Source organism: Thermobia domestica, chromosome 3, assembly GCF_964235325.1.
Source record: "Thermobia domestica chromosome 3, izTheDome1.hap1.1, whole genome shotgun sequence".
Lineage (NCBI taxonomy): Eukaryota > Metazoa > Arthropoda > Insecta > Zygentoma > Lepismatidae > Thermobia > Thermobia domestica.
Genome location: NC_137456.1, coordinates 309,859,408 through 309,878,930, shown reverse-complemented (window position 1 = coordinate 309,878,930; position 19,523 = coordinate 309,859,408). Strand labels below are relative to the sequence as shown.

Genomic DNA, 19,523 nt, shown 5'->3' with positions numbered 1-19,523 from the left:
GTAATACTGATATGTACTACTACTTCATCTACATCGCCTAATATATAATATACTCTACAACAGTTTATCAGATTCATCTACCGTAATATGAGTTTCATCTCCCTCCTCTAGAATAAGCCTTAAATGTGCCCACCTCCCAATGTTGAAGACAACCAATGGCGTATTTAGGATTTTGTTTCGAGGGGCTATGCCCAACACAAGGAAGGAAGTGGACAATTGCCCACCTGAGTTTGAGAATTAAATATATTTTAATTTATGCATAAATTGAAGTTATAATGGTAAGAATTGCAGACCGATAAATCCTATGTGATATGATACAAAAATTTAGGAGTGAATCTAACCCTTTATTCTATTCATACAAGAAAAAGGAAGCATCCTCTTGGCCTTCCAAATTTCCCGGGCTAATTATTCCCCCGTTTTGATTTTTTTTTAATTCAAACATTTCCTTCTTTTAAAAATAACTAAACGATATAATTTTCCTTTGTTATAATAACTGAAGCCCTGTCATGTTGATATCCGCGCAAGTTGGTGTGGAACACCAGTTTTGCTTATCAACTCCTCTTAGTTTTGGTGTTACTGATGACGGCCGACTTGAATCAGAACTGACAATGGTCGATAAAGTATGATAGACAAGATGAAAGAAAGTAACGTCAAGAAAAAGAAACAGAAAAGTAAAAAGGACGAAAGAAAGAACTAAAGGACGCAGTTATTACATGGAATGAAATTTGGCAAATACGTATTATTTCTGAACAAATAGCATAAGAAAATGGAAAGTCAATGACATTCTTAGAAATGGTTAGAAGGATTATTGTTGTAAGTGGAATGCGAAAAACTAACAAATTTATTTCAGGGGGAGCTTGAACCCGATAGCCTCCTAAATACGCAATTGAAGACAATTCTAAGTCCCCCGATTCTTCACAGCATTGATTTTCAACTTCATACACATTTTGAACATCGCTTACTGTACACACACACACACACACACACACACACACACACACACACACACACACACACATATATATATATATATATATATATATATATATATATATATATATATATATATATATATATATATATATATATATATATATATATAATATGGGAGCGGTCTTACCCGTCCCCCCCAATGTTGAAGACAGATTTGCGCCGATGCTTACAACAAAATACCGATAGCGTCCTCCCACTTCCTAAAAAATACAATGGACACGGGGATGTCGTGACGTCATGCGTCCCCATACCTTTTCAGATACTTTTACCCCTACACTTAGCGTCTATGTTGAAAGTTCTCTGGGTTGACACAGTGACTAACGAAGAAGTATTCAGGAGGGCTAGAGAGGCAAGACCCTGTTTGGGGGAAATACTCAGGAAAAGTACCACCAGGATGGACAGAACAGAGGAGGGCAACTTCCTATATGTATTATTGAAATCAGTTTCAATCGTCTACGCGGCGAAAGATCCTAGCAACGTTTGCTGAGCGGATGTTCTTTCGTCTGTGAATTTGATGGCGCTGCCCAGGGGCTGCTAAATATGCGATTCGAACTGGCATTGGTCGCTGGAAGTGTGACGTCACGCGGAAGAGAGGAAATCGCGTCTTCTGCTTTTAGCATATACTTTTTGTATACTCCGAGCATATTCTAACTTCATTTGATTGTTGAAACTACATAGAGACAAAAATATTGCTAATTCTAACACTACAAATACGCAGGGTAAATTGCTATAATACATTTATATTAGTGTTATCATCCACTCATTGTTGTTGTTTTATGAATATTGATAGGAAATGTTAGTGATAATTCTAGTTGCAGCCCTCAGAAGTCACAGAACCCGGAATGCATTAATTGTTTTTCCTTGCATTGTGTTTCTACATTGTTTGGGCTTTATTATTATTTTTTTTAGGTTGAGATTGCTCAAATAAATGTTCTTGTTTTTACGTGCTTCTACTATATTTTGGGTTTAGTTCGCGGAAAATGTGCCCGAACAAAATTCGTAAGTGCGAGTGCCAGGAGGCTAATAACTGCAAGTCTCATTAAAGGATCTGAACCAGAACCTGACTAAGCACGAGCCTGAAATAGGATGTGAACCCAAGCAAAAATGAGTACAAGCCCTACTAACGCCAGTGAGCTCGAGTCCCAATGAGTGTTGAAGTCTGAGCCCAAGTAAGCGCTTGCCCGAAAGAGATCAGAGAGCACGAGCTCCAAGGAACCTAGTTAGTGCGAGCCTCATTGAAAGATATGAGCCCGGGGCCAAATAAGCACGAGCTTCAACGAAAATAATGAGCACGAGCACACTAAAGGTAATGAACCCGAGCCTACATTAGTGAAAACCGCGCTGGTATCAGTGAGCTCGAATTATATTGATGGTACTGAGATCAAGCCCAGCTGACGGAAGTGAGCCAACACAAGTGAGGACGAGTCCAATCCAGATTAGTGTGCCCGAATCCAAGCAAGTGCGTGACCGAAGGAGATTAGAGAGCGTGAGTTCCAAGGACCCTAGTGAGTAGTATTGATTTAGTATCATGACCGTAAAAGAGATGCCGCGCCTTGATAAGAGATAGTTTATCGCTTGTTTAATTAAGGATAAGGGGGAGTATCGAAGGAGGTGATGAAATAGGGTCAGGTTTTTTTTTTTTCCTGGAGATAGATGACGAAAGGAAAGGTTGAATGACCACTACGAAGGTCACAGTGGATGGTTCCTGGAAATGGTCCCTGGTTTGCAGGACCACAATGGATGACCCCTGGAAATGGCCCCCATGCAGGACCCATAGCCCCTATGCAGGACCCATGGCCCCTACGCTTCAATAGAAGCTTCCTATTAAAAAGATGTGAGCTTATTTTTATTGTTTTGTATGGCAATCCATACTCCTTGCTAAAAAAGTGTGAGAAGATAAAAGGAAATGGTCCCTGCTTGCAGCTTATGTAATGGTTCGTAATATGTAAAATATTACTCATTGGTAAAAATATGGCCCCTGGAAATGACCCCAACCCATGGCCCCTGTGCAGGACCTATACGAACAGTATGTGAGCATATATAATTGATTAGAAGCTACATGCTAAAAAGGTGGGAGTAGATAAAAGGAAATGGTTCCCTTCCCTGGCCCCTGGAAATGGCCCCCAGGACCCATAGCCCCTATGCAGGACCCATGGCCCCTACGCTTCAATAGAAGCCACCTATTAAAAAGATGTGAGAATATTTTAATGTTTTGTATGGCAAGCCATACTCCTTGCTAAAAAGGTGGGAGCAAATAAAAGGAAATGCCCCCTGTGCAGGGACAGTGAATGACCCCCAACCCATGGTCCCTGGAAATGGCCCCTATGCAGGACCCACACGAACAGTATGTGAGCATATATAATTGATTAGAAGCTACCTGTTAAAAAGATGTGAGCATCCCTCGACTTGAACAACGTGAAAAGTTAAAAATAAGCCCCTCCCCCCTCCTACAAGTATACTATGAAAAGGGTAATATTTATTATAGCATTTTTCTTACTTGCGAGTTGAAGACTGATGTGCATAGACGTCCTTCCTTGAGAGCCGTTGAAATTGAAATGAACGAGAGAAAATTCGTTTGGCGTGGCTTTAGTGACGTCAAGATTAACTTTGTACCGTATCAGAATGATAAAAGTGATTATAGACTTTACTTATTTACATGAATCACAGATTACTGGCAATCATCTACAAACATTTGTATAATTTGAACTTAATGAGAACTCTGAATAACAATCACGTGCAAGGTTAAAAACCTTTATTATTGACAACCATGAGTGATATCTAACAGAGTTAATCATAGATGGATCACGAGTTTATGTGTCTAAGTTTAAATGATATTGACGATAGAGAAACCGATAATCACGAGAACTGATGGGTTATTGAACGCTTGCTTGCAATCATCTACAAACATTTGTATGATTTGAACTTAATGAGAACTGTGAATAACAATCACGTGCAAGGTTAAAAACCTTTATTATTGACAACCATGAGTGATATCTAACAGAGTTAATCACAGATGGATCACGAGTTTGTGTGTCTAAGTTTAAATGATATTGACGATAGAAAAAATAAACCGATAATCACGAGAACTGATGGGTTATTGAACGCTTGCCCTATTACAAACTGAACTTGTATTTGTAAATATATATATAAACAATTTGGAAACGTTATTACTTAGAGATAACCAGAGAACGTCGAAAACATTTATTTTGTTATTACAATCTAATACGAGAAAATAAACTGTAACTTTAGAGATTAATGCCCCGAACTGAACAATTATTATTGTACGGATTCAATGTTCACAGTGAGAACATTGACCATGCCCCGCCTATATGCAATAAAGCACACGGACTTATGGGTAAAAAAAATGGTTCCGCCTATACTAAATAAAGTACTTATATATAAATCCCTTTGCTCCCTTTTTCTATATATTATAATTGTTGCTACTGACAGTGCTTTTTATAATAATTAATTGTGTGATTTTACGTGCGTGTGTTTGCGATTTTTAAAAAGTTTGGACGACCAGCGAAAACTGTAAGTTATTATTGTAGTTGATATATATATATTCACACATATTCACTGACGCGCCTTTTGTACATTAATATTTAAACCTAGGGCTAACGAACAAATGTAAAATTGTAATTCACTTTAAAAGTATAACACATAATCGTTAACGTGCCACCACAGGCATTTACATTGAAACGTGAGAAAAAAGTGATTAATTGTAAAATATTTTTAGCATTAATGCCGCACCTATGTTTAAAATGCTATTCATGTTGCGCGCCTACACAAAAATTTATTTTTTAATTATAGCAAGCATTTACGGAAATAATTTTAAAATGCAATTGCACCTAACACATATTGGTTACGCATTTGTTATAATTGCACTTACGCGAAAGCGAAATAAAAATTAATGTGTTCACCTAACACATGTTGGTTGTACTTTTTAAAATTACACGTACGCGAACATAAAATAAAAATTACTGTGTGCACCTAGCACAAGCTGTTTGCACTTTTTACAATTGTACATACGCGAAAGCGAAATAAAAATTACTGTGTTCACCTAACACATGTTGGTTGCACTTTTTAAAATTGTACGTACGCGAAAGCGAAATAAAAATTATTGTGTTCACCTAACACATACTGGTTGTACTTTTTAAAATTGCACGTACCCTAATACAGATATTTAACCCAAGGCGACCACCAACTTACATTTGAGAACGCGTTATAAAATAGTTTGTGTTATATAACTTTTGCGGATAAATTAGTTGCCTGGCACAAAATTTTAAATTGCCCATCTATTATTAAGCTAAGCTAAGATGGCTATACTTCCTAATGCGCCTTTACTTGAAAACCACTTTTTTTTTTACTAAGCTATTGTAACGTAACCGTTGCTAACGCGCCTTTACTTGAAAACCATATGGTTCATTAATAAACTAACCTAAGCTGGATATACCTGCTAACGCCACCTATGGTATTGTGACCGTCGGTAACGCGCCTTTATTTTAATGGAGCATTATTCACTTTTGATAATAATGTATAAAATAATTATTATTTTGTTTTAACTTGTTGCTACGCGTTTGCTAATACTGAATAATTGCTTGGAAATGCACACCGGCTTTGCCCTCCCCCTGAACCACATGGTTGCGCGTATGCTTTACCCTGCCCCGACCACATAAACGCACCCACGTTTTTCACATGTACACCGACTGCTACATGTTTAGAACTAATAATTGTAATTAATGCACGCATGCTTTCGTACAAATGCAAGTATTTTTCCCGAATGGACTTGCATTGCTACACATTAATATTAATAATTGTATGAATGCTTCCGTATAAATGCAAGTATTTTTCCCAAATGGACTTTTACTGCCACGGCTTGAACTATTTTTTGTACGAATGCTTTCGTATAAATGCATGCACGCATGGACACCGACTGTTACACATTAATATTAATAAATGTATGAATGCTTCCGTATAAATGCAAGTATTTTTCCCAAATGGACTTTTACTGCCACGGCTTTAAAAACTAATAAATGTAATTAATGCACGCATGCTTCCGTATAAATGCACGCACGCATGGGCACTAATTGTTACGCTTTTAAAATTAATCACTGCTATATTTTTATGCATCTACAATAACAAATACGCAATATAATTGATTTTAAAACACGGAAAACAACATTAGCTTACGATCGGCTAACATTCACATGGGTGAAATAGTGTAGGCCACCATTATTTGCTTAACGCACATAAGAACGAATATATTTTCATAAGTATTCATAAAATAAATGTATAAAAAAAGATTATCAATTTGAAATATTTGATTTTTAGTACATACTAAATAATTTAATGCTAAAAATGATATTAAACTTACCTTTATATATAATCTTCTTTTGAATTCCATCTCGAAATCACATTTTGAACTTTACGTATTCTAAGAAGCGCGTGGACAGGAAGTGACTCAACTTCCTGTAGCAGTGTTGGTAAATCTTAATACTTGGTGTTTAGTTAGAGAATGGTAATGGAAGATTTTTGATTTAAAGAGATTAATAAATAAGAAATTATTATGAAATGGGGAATTGTTTTTTGGTATACTTTATTTACAAGCGCAGAAAAGTATTTGTATTGCCTAGTTTGTAAAATAAAAATAAATGAAAATGCTTTAGGTCATTTTGTATTGTAGCCTATAGGAATATGAGCCGATTCACTACCCTTTATGATATTTAGACTGCAAAACACAGATTATAATGTAACACATTTGCTTATTTTATGGATTTTGCGATGGATTATTTACGCAAACTAGAATGCGAAGACAATTTAGTAAGACATATTGTGTTAGTAACAGACAACTTACTAAGACACATTGTATTAGTCAAAGACTATGCAGTAAGACAAAATGTGTTAATGAAAGACTATTTAGGTGGTAATCAGGGGTTAGTTACGGAAGACTAAAGATAATCAAGGGGTAGCTACGGAATACTAAAGATGGTCAGCGACTATTTAGGGGCTAATTAGGGTATACTAAAGATAATCAAGGGGTAGTTACGGAATACTAAATATGGTCAGCGACTATTTAGGGGATAATTAAAGGCTAGTTAGCCCATAGTAAGGATAATCACGGAATAATCAGGGGATATTAAGAATGCTTAAAGGGTAAGTAGCCCATAGTAAGAATATTAAAGGAATAATTAGGGGATAATTAAAGGGTAGTTAGCCCTTACTAAAGATATTGAAGGACTATTAGGGGATACTTAAAGGGTAGCTAGCCCATACTAAGGATATTTAAGGACTATTAGGGGATACTAAAGGTAATCAAGGGGGTATACTAAGAATATTCACGGACTATTTAGGGGAAAGCTTAATTATAGTGTGGAATGAGGACTTTTTTTTTGCGATACTTAGTTTGAGAATAAATATTGCGGTGGGGGCGCTGTACAGAATGAGGGCCTTTTGTTTTGGTATAGTTAGATTGAGAATAAATATTGCGGTGGGGGCGCAGTACAGAATGAGGGCCTTTTCTTTTGGTATATTTAGTTTGAGAATGAATATTGCTGTAGGCTGCAGTACAGAATGAGGGCCTTTTGTTTTGGTATAGTTAGATTGAGAATAAATATTGCGGTGGGGCGCAGTACAGAATGAGGGCCTTTTCTTTTGGTATATTTAGTTTGAGAATGAATATTGCTGTAGGCTGCAGTACAGAATGAGGGCCTTTTGTTTTGGTATAGTTAGATTGAGAATAAATATTGCGGTGGGGCGCAGTACAGAATGAGGACCTTTTCTATTGGTATATTTAGTTTGAGAATGAATATTGCTGTAGGCTGCAGTACAGAATGAGGGCCTTTTGTTTTGCTATATTTAGTTTGAGAATAAATATTGCGATGGGCTTTAGGATATTTTACAATTGGAACAAGGCTACATACAGGTTTACTGTTATTGGAAACACGTATAGAATGTGAATCGGAAAAAAAATGCATAGAGACGTGTTGTTTTATGAACCCGTTTGCAGACGCCTTAATACTATACTGAATGCTTTTGAATAAGACCGCTAGGTGGCAATACTTACCACATGATTGCGTCAAAACATGCGTAAACTTGTTTAATGTAATGACATATATATATAATAATATCTATTCCGTTTTAATATCATTTTATTGTACGCCGTTGGACGTAACGTGTTGTTTACCCCTGACTTATTACTAGTGCTAATAGTAGTACTGAATTGAAAATTATAACATTTAGTAAAAATATTATTACTGTTTTACAGTGTGCAGTTGCAGAATAAACATTAGCGAGGCCATTTTTAACAGTTTTGAAGAACAACTAAGAATTAGAAGGTGAGTGTATTTCATAATTATTATTAATATATTTATTGAAAACACTTGGTAAACAAGACTTTTTTAAAACCAATTTAATGAACATTTGTTTAGCTGAGCTTGTTTTTAACCATTAATTATTTAACCAACAGTTAGTAAACAAGATTTTTTAAAACCAAGTTCTTGAACATTTCTTTAGCTGACCTTGTTTTTTAACCAGTAATTAATAAACAAATTTCTTTTATAGTTTTTTCAAAGCAAGTTATTGATTATTGCCTGTTTTGCTAGATTTTTTTATTACATAGAACTCAAAATCTTTTCTTTTTTTTTTGTTTTAGATGGATTTCCTGTGTTCAACTGGTGAGTTCAATATGATTGATGAACTTTTCCTGCATGAAGTTTTACGCGGGCTTGATGACTATTCTCGTGTCTTCAGCACGTGGAAGGCGATAATGGAGCTGCAGCGATTAGGTCATCGAGCCAGTGTAAGATGTGAGGCTTTATTACACGCTCTTCGTGCTTTAGAAGGTAATGACCTTATACTTTTAAATCATTGCGTTTCAGCCGCCGATGTGCTTGAGTTATTTGTACATGGATTTTTTCGTAATAAGGAGTTTTACAATTATGCTCAAGACAGATTTATGTATTTAATGGCATGCGGAGAAGGGCAAATAGATAGAATAAATAATACAGAGTTATCCAACTTTTTTGATTTTGGTTCGCGATTTGTTTTGGATGAATCTTTAATTCCATCTGAATTACCCATAACTGTGACCCCTCAAGAAAATTGTAACTTGAGTGATGAAGACTTGGCATTTTTAGATGGAGTAAATCTAAATTTTGATGAAGAACAAGAAGTGAGGAGATTGGTTAAAAATGTGGACGATGCTGTGGTTAAACCCACGCAACAAGTCCAGGGACAAAATCCTGTATACAATCACCCTTGTGTACAGGATAATCATGGTTATGGGGACCAATCTGATCCTCAACCTGGACCCTCACATGCTCCTGACCCCGTGTTTGTTGGATATGGGAGCATTAATGGGAAAAGTACAAATAGTACTGAATGTAGTACTAGTGGTAGTACTAGTAGTAGTGGTAGTGGAAATAATAATGAGGGGAAAAATCAGAGTAATAATAACTTCGAAGTAGTAAGAGAGAGCAGAAAACGGTTTCGTAAGTTTCATCTTACGGGCCATGAAATTGCGGTTAGACCGGTGGATAATGAAAGACGTATTGATAATCCACAGGCCTATATTGAAAGCTTATTTAATTTTGCATTAGAACATGTGTTATCTAATGCTCGCCCCACAGATTATATTGGACTGTACATTGATAGTAGCAATAGTAGAAATAACAAGTCTGTATATGTTCCATTTAGAAGAAAACCCAATTTTTCTGCTCAAACTGTCCTTTCCTCAGTTGAACGAGTTTTAAATTCAAATGAGGATTTCCTTTTGGGGCATGAGGTATTGTTTCGCTTCCATGTAGCGGAGAGTATGCATGGAAACGGAAGAAATGCAGCAAGTGCTGTTGAAAAGTATTCCAAACATCAAGATTATTTGGAAAAGCGTTTAATACGCATAGAAAACAATAATATGTACTGCCTTCCCATGGCAATTGTGTGGTGGATTACAAAGCACACCGCAAGTATCGAAAGTTTATATAAATTAAAAACAAGAGATTATGATACATGGGTTCTTAAAGCAGAAGTTCTCTGCGAAATGGCAGGAGTTGACGTTAAAGCAAAGGGTGGATGTGATTTTAAAGACCTGGATTTGATACAGTCATATTTAAGTGGTGAGTATCAAATTGTGGTGTATGAGGAAGATGAAAATAATGACCGGGAATATATAGTACGTTACCCGGGAGAGTATGCAGAGAATAAAATCTTTATTTTCTATAGGAGAGGTGACACTGTTGGCCATTTTGAACCCATTCCATACATTAAAAAATTACTTGGTAAATTGAAGTATTGCTATTATTGTTTGCAAGCATATAATGGGTTAGCATATAAACATAAGTGTGAAACTCAGTGTTCTCTTTGTGAATGCAAACACGAACGAAATTATAATACTAATAAAATTAAATGTAATGCGTGCAATAGAGAGTTTGCTGAGGGTACATGTTTTCAGAATCATAAGAAATGTAATAAAGGCGGGAAATCTGTGTGTGATAATGTTAAGGTCTGCATTAATTGTAGTATCATCTTTGATAACAGGCGTCGAAAATCAAACCATGTGTGTGGTGAACATTTTTGCACGACTTGTCGTAAGCATGTCGATATTACTCACACATGTTTTGTACAACGACAAGAGCCTGTACATACTAATAGGTTTATGTACATTGCATATGATATAGAAACGATGTTAAAGGCACCAAATGCGCGCGGTGAAAGGGAACATGTGGTAGTACTTGTATGCTGTAAGCATATTTGCCACAACTGTATGAATAAAGGTATCGATGAGTCCTGTAAAACATGTGGTGATAATAATGGAAATCGTTCGTTTTCTTTTAAGACAATGACGGACTTTATTAACCATGTATTGGCAGACCGACCTAACTTTAGACGTATAATTTGTATTGCACATAATGGTAGCAGATATGATGGTCTTTTCTGCCTTAGAAATCTAATAGAAAAGCAGCATCTTATTCCTAATGTGGTAATTCAGGGTCAGAAAATTTTTAATATTAATATTGGTAATCGTATTTTCTTTAAAGATTTTTATTTATTTATTGGTTGTAAATTATCTAGACTTCCCAAAACTTTAGGCCTGCGCGGAAATTTAAGAAAGGGAGATTTCCCATATTTATTTAACACCGAGGAAAATCAAAATTATGTTGGTCCCTATCCCCCCATTGAATTCTATGACCCTGAAGGACGAAGCACTGAAGAAAAACAAGAATTAATAGCCTGGCACCAAGAACGTGCGGCAAGTGGCGAGGAGTTTAACCTCGAAAAGGAAATGCTGTCTTATTGCGAAAACGATGTTAGAATTCTAGCAGAAGCGATCATCAAATTTAGTGACATTATCGAGGAGAAAACGAATGGTTTGCAATGTTTCATGACATCATCCACCATTGCAGGTCTTGCAATGCGTACATATCGTACTTTGTACTTACCTAAAAATACTATTCCCGTAATTCCCGCGTTGGGTTTCCATCATAAGACAAAGTATAGTACTAAAGCTATGCAATGGCTTATGTATATGGAAAAACAATTAGGGATAGAAATCCAGCATGCTAGGAGAGGTGGGGAAAAGTATATTGGTAGGTACCAAGTTGATGGATGGCATGAGGGACTCAACGCTGCCTTCGATTTTTATGGTTGTTACTGGCACTCGTGCCCGCGTTGTTACCCTTTCAACCGTAACGACATTTTACATGACGCTCAAGACTCATGCAATACAATGGAAAAAAGATATGAACAAACAATGCTCCGCCGGAAGTATCTCAAAAGTTTAGGTATAAACCTATACGAAATCTGGGAATGTTCTTGGGATGAAAAGGTAAAGACGGATAAGGACGTACAAAGGTTTATTAAAGAACGTTGTACTAGCCTGCCTGATTTCCTTATTCCCAAGAATTGTTACAACGGCGGACGCACTGAAGTCTTCAAATCTTTTGTGAATTGTACGGGTAATGAGAAGTTATGTTACGCCGATATAACATCGTTATATCCATATGTGATGTCACGTAAGCCTATGCCCGTTAAATCACCTAAGATACATACGGGGCCGGACTTTCCAGATGTGGAAAGTATTCATGGTGTAGTAAAATGCACTATTTTGCCCCCGAAAAACTTGTATTTTCCGATTATTCCGTATGTGGCTGGAGGCCGATTACTTTTTGGTTTATGCCGGACATGTATGGAAGAGGAAAACACTGATGATTGTACTCATAGTGACAATGAGTGTGCTATTACAGGTACGTTTTGTACTCCAGAGTTACACCTGGCTCTTCAAAAAGGGTACAAAATACTCGATATACACGAAATATGGGAATTCGAACTCATGGATCCTGAAGAGGGGAATTCAGGTGGTTTGTTCGGAACTTATGTGAATTCCTTTCTTCAGATGAAGCAGGAAGCCTCTGGTTTTCCTGCTTATTGTAAAAATGAAGGAGACAAGCAAAAATATATCGAGGACTATTATGCCCATGAAGGCATACAGTTAAATTATGATAACATTAGGACGAACCCGGGATTGAGGCAATGTGCAAAACTTTACCTCAATTCATTATATGGCAAATGGGGACAGCGCACTGATATGTCACATAGTGTAATCGTTAGTGACGAAGTTACGTTCCTTAGGTATTTAACGTCGGCAAGGTATGAAATTCAAAGTGTGGTCCCAATTAATGATGATCATTTAATTATCACATATAGAGATAATGAAACTGAAAATGTCCCACTGGAATTTTCAAACGTTATATTAGCTGCCTTTATTACTTCGTGGGCTAGACTTGAACTATATAAATTACTAACGACTGTAGGACCAGACAGAGCCATTTACTGTGACACTGACAGTATTATGTATATACAGAAAAAAGATGAGGAACCTTTGTTACCACTTGGAAACTATCTGGGTGATCTAACAGATGAAATTCCAGAAGGTTGGGAATTTACAACCTTCTACGGTCTAGGTGCGAAAAATTATTGTTATAGGCTAATTAATGCCAATGGGGATGTTCGGCACATACTCAAAATTAGGGGGATAACACTAAACGATAGGACCTCTCAAAAAATTAACTTTGAGAGTTTCTATAAATTAGTGTCTGGACAATTAGAGTCCACAGTAATAGAAAACCCAAATAGTATTGTGCGTAAACCAGGGTTCCGTATCTTTAGTCGTACAGAGACTAAGACACACCGTGAGGTAAATAAAAAACGTAAACGTGTTGACGAAGATGACGTGACTGACGATATACCAATAACAAAACGTGCGACTTTACCTTACGGATATAGGCCCACGAACGAGTAAATGTGACTTGTGTGAATGTTTTTTTTCTTTTTTAACCAGTTCGTTTTTTTATGAAAACTCTGCTTTTATATTCTTTTGTTTCTTTGGAAACTTCCTGTTAAAATTGAATGTAATTATGTTAAAATTTCCAGTGGAAAGTCGTTAATTATTTGTTGGACTGCTTCTTATAGAAGTGCATTGTTAATTATTTTTCCTTCGCTTCTTATAGAAGCTCGTTGTTAATTATTTATTTGTTTGCTTCTTATAGAAGTTCAGGACAATCGTTGATTGTTTTCTTACAAACCTCTATCTCTTTTCTTTTTAAATGTGTGAGTGTATATAAAGCAAAAGCTCTATTGCATGCATTCATTTGAGTACAACATGTTAAAGTTTCAACATCCCTCTACCATTTTAATTGCGGGTCCATCAAGGGCAGGAAAAACATGTTTTGTAAATCGATTACTTAATGAATGTGATCAAATGTTTAGTATAAAATTTAATGATATTGTTTGGTGTTATGGTGCAGTAATACCAAACCTGGATGCACATGCAAAAATACGTTTTGTACAGGGAATACCTGACATGAATAATTTTGAAATTAAAGAAAATTCATTATTAATACTTGATGATTTAATGTCAGAAACTAATGGCGATGTTGCTAATTTATTTACAAAGTATGCACATCATAAAAAGTTAACTGTTATATTTATTATTCAAAATTTATTTCCAAAAGGAAAACATGCACGTGATATTAGTTTAAATGCACATTATATTATAGTATTTAAAAATCCTCGTGATAAATTACAAATACAATATTTAGCAAGGCAAATTATGCCTCGATATAGTAAGGAAATTGTGAATGTATTCGAAGAGGTAACACGTGAGCCCCACACTTATTTGTTATTTGACCTAACCCAAAAAACAAACGATGCATTGCGAATACGTACAAATATTTTTCCTAATGAAATTATGCATGTATACGCCAACATAAAAGACATGCATACAGAAATTTTTATTTAGTTGCTATCAAGATGTTGAAGGTAAAACAACACTACAACACGCTCCGTGCTCTGTGCAAATGCAAAAATACAAAACGAAAACAAATTTTACAAAATGCTTCAGGGGATTTAATAAGAACAATTTCTCAAGTAGCTAAAAACACAATAAAAGGAAACATCCCTTTAAATCCTCGTCAGAAGCAACGATTACGTAGACATAAAAAGATCTTGCGCGCTTTATCTCAGCAGCGTACTGCATTAAAGAAAAAGAAGAGGTTGTTACTACAAAAAGGTGGTGCACTTTTACCATTAATTTTGGGACCACTTCTAGCAGCAGTAGGCAGTAGTATTTTTAGTCGATAATTATGTCAGAATTACGTAAAATGATTTTAGTTCCTGAAAATGCAATACATGAAATTCAGTCCAATCTTAAATCAATAGATTCACATCAATCACGTTTAGATGAAGAAATGAATAATATTTTAAAACGTCATGATATTAGTGTACAACAAAAATGGAAATTATATCAACAAGCTTTGCATCGTTACTTACAGTATACATCTTCTTCTTCTTCACATAAACCTATTACATTACCTGTTATTCAGGATGAACAAAAAGAAGAAGAAGAAAAATTATCATCACTTGCTTTGCAACAGGATAACAATACTTCTATTTTACCATTTGTATCAGACATTTTACATTCAGTACCGAAAACACTACGTAGGAAAACAGATCTATTATTAAAGCAGTTAACAAATTCTGATAAAATTCAGTGGGATAAGTCTGGCATAGTACGTATCCAAGGAAAAACAATACCTGGTTCAAATATTATAGATTTAGTAAATGATGTTGTTCGTACAAGAAAATATTCAAGAAATCCTATAGGTATTTATGAATTTAAAAATTTATTAGAAGATCTTAATGTTCCTAAAGAATTTATTGGTACACCAGCATCAAAACTGAATACTAATAGTAGACAACGTATTCGTAAAATAAGAAAATCATCCAGTCCTAAAGCAGTATCTAATTTATTTAAACATTGGAAAGAGTATTGTATGTAAAAAAAAAATGACAAAATTATCAAAAATATATTATGATTATTCAAATCCTAATTCTTTATCAAGTATACAAACATTACATCGTAAAACAAAATTATCTAAAAAGAAAATTAAAAATTGGTTAGCTTCTCAAGATGCATATACATTGCATGCACCAATTCGTAAAGTTTTTCAACGGAAAAAGTATTATGTTAGTGCACCAAATGAAACATTACAAATGGATTTGGCAGATATGCAAAACATTGCAAAGTATAATAATAATTATAAGTATATATTATGTTGTATTGATATTTTTTCACGTTATGCATATTGTGTCCCCTTAAAAACAAAAAAAAGGTCCTGAAATGGTAAAAGCAATAAGAAAAATTTTAAAAAATTTCAAGTTACCCGTGTTTAATGTCCAAACCGATTTAGGTACAGAATTTTATAATCGTCATGTAAAACAATTGTTTAAAGAATATGAAATTAATCATTATAGTGTTCATTCTGAAATTAAATGTGCTTTAGCAGAACGTTTTATAAGAACGATAAAAGAAAAATTGTATCGTTATTTTACTGCAAAAAATACTTATCGTTATATTAATGTCTTAGATCAAATTGTTAATAATTATAACCATTCATATCATTCAAGTATTAAAATGGCGCCTGCAGAAGTAAATGATTCCAATGTGAATCAAGTGTGGGAAACATTATACGGAAATACAATAAATAAAAAGAATACAAGTTGTAAATTTAGTCCGGGTGATTATGTTCGTGTTAGTAAGTATAAACATGTATTGGAAAAAGGATATTTACCTAAATGGTCACAAGAAATATTTATTGTCGATAAATGTATTAAATCTAATCCTGTGACTTATAAATTAAAAGATTGGAATGGAGAAGAAATTAAAGGAATATTTTACGCCCAAGAATTACAAAAAGTAATTATAAATTCAAAAAAAACTTATCTTATTGAAAAAGTATTAAAACGTAAAAATGGGTGGATGTATGTAAAATGGTTGGGATATCCGTCAAGTATGAATTCATGGATTAGATCCGATTCTATTCAGTCTTCAAAATGAATTCAAACCTTACACATGACCTTTACGTTACTCTTCCTTCAAATGCCAGTAGTAAACTTTTTAATAATAATACAACAGCTTCATTTCGCGTTAAATTAGCACAACCTATTGATTTAAGTGATGGGGAATGGGGTGTTGCATTAACACAAATTAATATTCCGTGGAGTTTTTATAATGTTGGTGAAAATGAAGAAATTATAATTACTACTGTTATCAATGATAAAGTTGAACGTCATCATGTTCGTGTTACACCGGGATATTATTCTTCTATTGAATCTATTCTTGAGTTAATTCCTGAAAATGTTCGTATGTTACAATATTTACAAAATAAAAATCAAATTGTAATTAAACATTCTTTAAAATTAGAAGATCAATGTATGATTGGTATTACACCAGGATTACAACATATTTTTGGATTTATTAATGAAAATACACACGATATTAAAAATGTAGTATACACAAAAATTAGAAATGTTGATTTATTATTATCACGGGGTAAATTTCCGTGTAATTTAGATTATAATATTCCCAATTCAATTAATGTATGTGTTGATATTGTAAAACATCAACAAAATATTGGACCGTTAATTCGAAAACTTAGTGTATATAATGTACAACACGGTAATGTAAAATCTTTTGTGTTTCATACACCCCATTATGTTAAAGTTGAAAAGAAATATTTTGATACAATAGAAGTAAACTTAAAAGATGAACACGGTTTAAAATTACCATTTCGTTTCGGGACTTCAAACTTGACACTTCACTTTAAACGAAAATGATTTCTGAAAGTATTGATGATAGTTTTTACATTACATTAGTTTCAAATGCTAGTACAAATGTATATCCTACAAATAATCCAACACATTTTATTAATCAGTTGAAAAATAATATACGATTATCAGAATCCGATTGGTACGTAGGGTTAAGTGAAGTACATATTCCATTAACATGTTATAACGTCACCGAAGGCGAAAATGTTGTATGGTACAAATTTAAAAATGCAGACCCTATGAAAAGTAAAGTTGTTGTTGGATATTATCCATCCATTCATCATTTAATAGATGAATTAAATACAATATCAAGATTTATACGATTTAGCTTTTCAAATATTGTACGTGTTGAATGCGATGAACGTGTAGAATCTGTTACATTGTCACCTACATTAGCTTTACAATTAGGTTTTTCTGAAAAATCAGATCTTGTAAAAGAACGCCGTGGATTCAAACAGCCATACGTAGATATTGGATATCCACATCAAATTTTTATTTATACCGACATTATACAATATCAATTTTTAGGTGATACAAAAGCTCCGTTACTGCGTATAGGAACAATTTCAGATATTAATTATGGAAAAGTTCAAACAATTACTTTTGAAGATATTCATTATATGCCACTTGCAAAATTTTGTTTTAACACAATTGAAATACTATTAAAAGATCATGCAGGGCGAAATTTGCCATTCCGATCTGGGACACTGACCGTAACACTTCATTTTAAACGCTCTCCTGTTAAATAATAATAATAAAAAAAAAATGAGATCTAGACGTGTTACTTTACATCGTGGACGTGGAATACCATATTTTTCAGGACCTGTATATCAAAGGGGACATGGTATAGGGAGTTTCTTTAAAGGGTTATTTCGTTTTGCATTACCATTTCTTAAACAAGGTGCAAAAACTGTAGGACGTCAAGCATTGCAAACCGGTATACAAGTTGCGGGTGATGTATTGGAAAATAAACCATTTAAAGAAGCGGTTCGTGCACGTGTAAAAGAAGCTGGTAATAATTTAAAGACAAAAGCTATTAATAAAGTTGGACAGTTGCTAACTGGTAGTGGTAAGAGACGGTCACGCAAAAGAAAGGCTCCTACAATTGTAAATTTTGGACCACCAACAAAACGTAAACATATAAACGATATCTTTTCATAATGTCGCTCCTAAATTCCGATAGTTCTGAATGCTGTACCAATGAATTTGATTTCTTTTCAATACCAATGACACAAACAGCTATTGAAGCAACTATAAATGCTGAATATCGACCTATTTCTACATTAACATCAGAAGGACCAATTGAATTTGTTATTCCTGGAGAAACAGGAGAATTTATTCATCCAGCATATCTATATCTTTATGTACGTTGTAAAATTACAAAAGATGATGGTAAAAATTTAGTTAACGATGATATTGTAGCACCAGTAAATAATTTCCTACATTCATTATTTAGTCAAATTGATATTTCGTTAAATGATAAATTAATTAGTTCTTCATCAGGATCTTATCCTTATCGTGCATACATTGAAACTTTATTAAATTATTCTCATGATGCTTCTCAAACACATTTAGCATGTGCTATGTGGCATAAAGATACTGCAAAAAATTTTAATAAATTAGATAATACAAATGATGGTTTTCAAAAGCGTACCAATAAAATAAAAAATAGTAAATCTTTTGAAATGTACGGACGTCTTCATACTGATATTGTAAGTTTAGATCGTATGCTTCCTAATAAAGTAAGTTTACGTGTAAAATTACATCGTAGTAAAGATAACTTTTGTTTAATGTCTCCTGAAAATACAAGTTACAAAGTTGCACTTGAGGAAGTTATTCTACATGTACGTCGTATTGATGTTGCTGCAGATTTAGCTATGCAATTAAATACACGAATGGTTTCAGAAACGGCCAAGTTACCTCTCACAAGAGTAGAAACAAGATCTTATACTATTCCTGCACAAGTCAAGTCATATAACCTTGATAATCTCTTTCTGGGTAATGTTCCTAAAGGTCTGGTTATTGGTTTCATTTCCAACACAGCCTTCAATGGTAAATCACATCTTAATCCATATGAGTTCCGGAACTTTAACGTTAACAAACTGCAATTACATGTTGGATCAAAATCATTCCCTCCCAACCCCCTTACGCCTGATTTTAATAATGATTTATACCTTCTAAGTTACTATACTCTGATATCAGGTACTGGTATATATTATCAAAATTATTCACATACTGTTACTCTTGAAGAATATCCTAATGGATATACTCTGTATGCATTTATTCTATCTCCAACTGGAACTTTAGATGACAACACTTGGGATGTAGTTCGTGATTCTCCTGTAAATTTAAAAGTATCATTTTCAGAA

The 19,523-nt window shown here is 34.3% G+C and overlaps 1 protein-coding gene across 1 annotated transcript in view; it reads right to left on the bottom strand.

Annotated features, from left to right (window-relative positions):
* Window positions 1-6,439, bottom strand: part of LOC145681142 (E3 ubiquitin-protein ligase HERC2-like) — a 314,525-nt gene extending 308,086 nt beyond the window's left edge. The window contains 1 exon segment of the mRNA XM_081752576.1: window positions 6,368-6,439. The gene's annotated coding sequence lies outside the window, so the exon portion shown is untranslated.
* Between the last annotated feature and the right edge of the window lie 13,084 nt (window positions 6,440-19,523).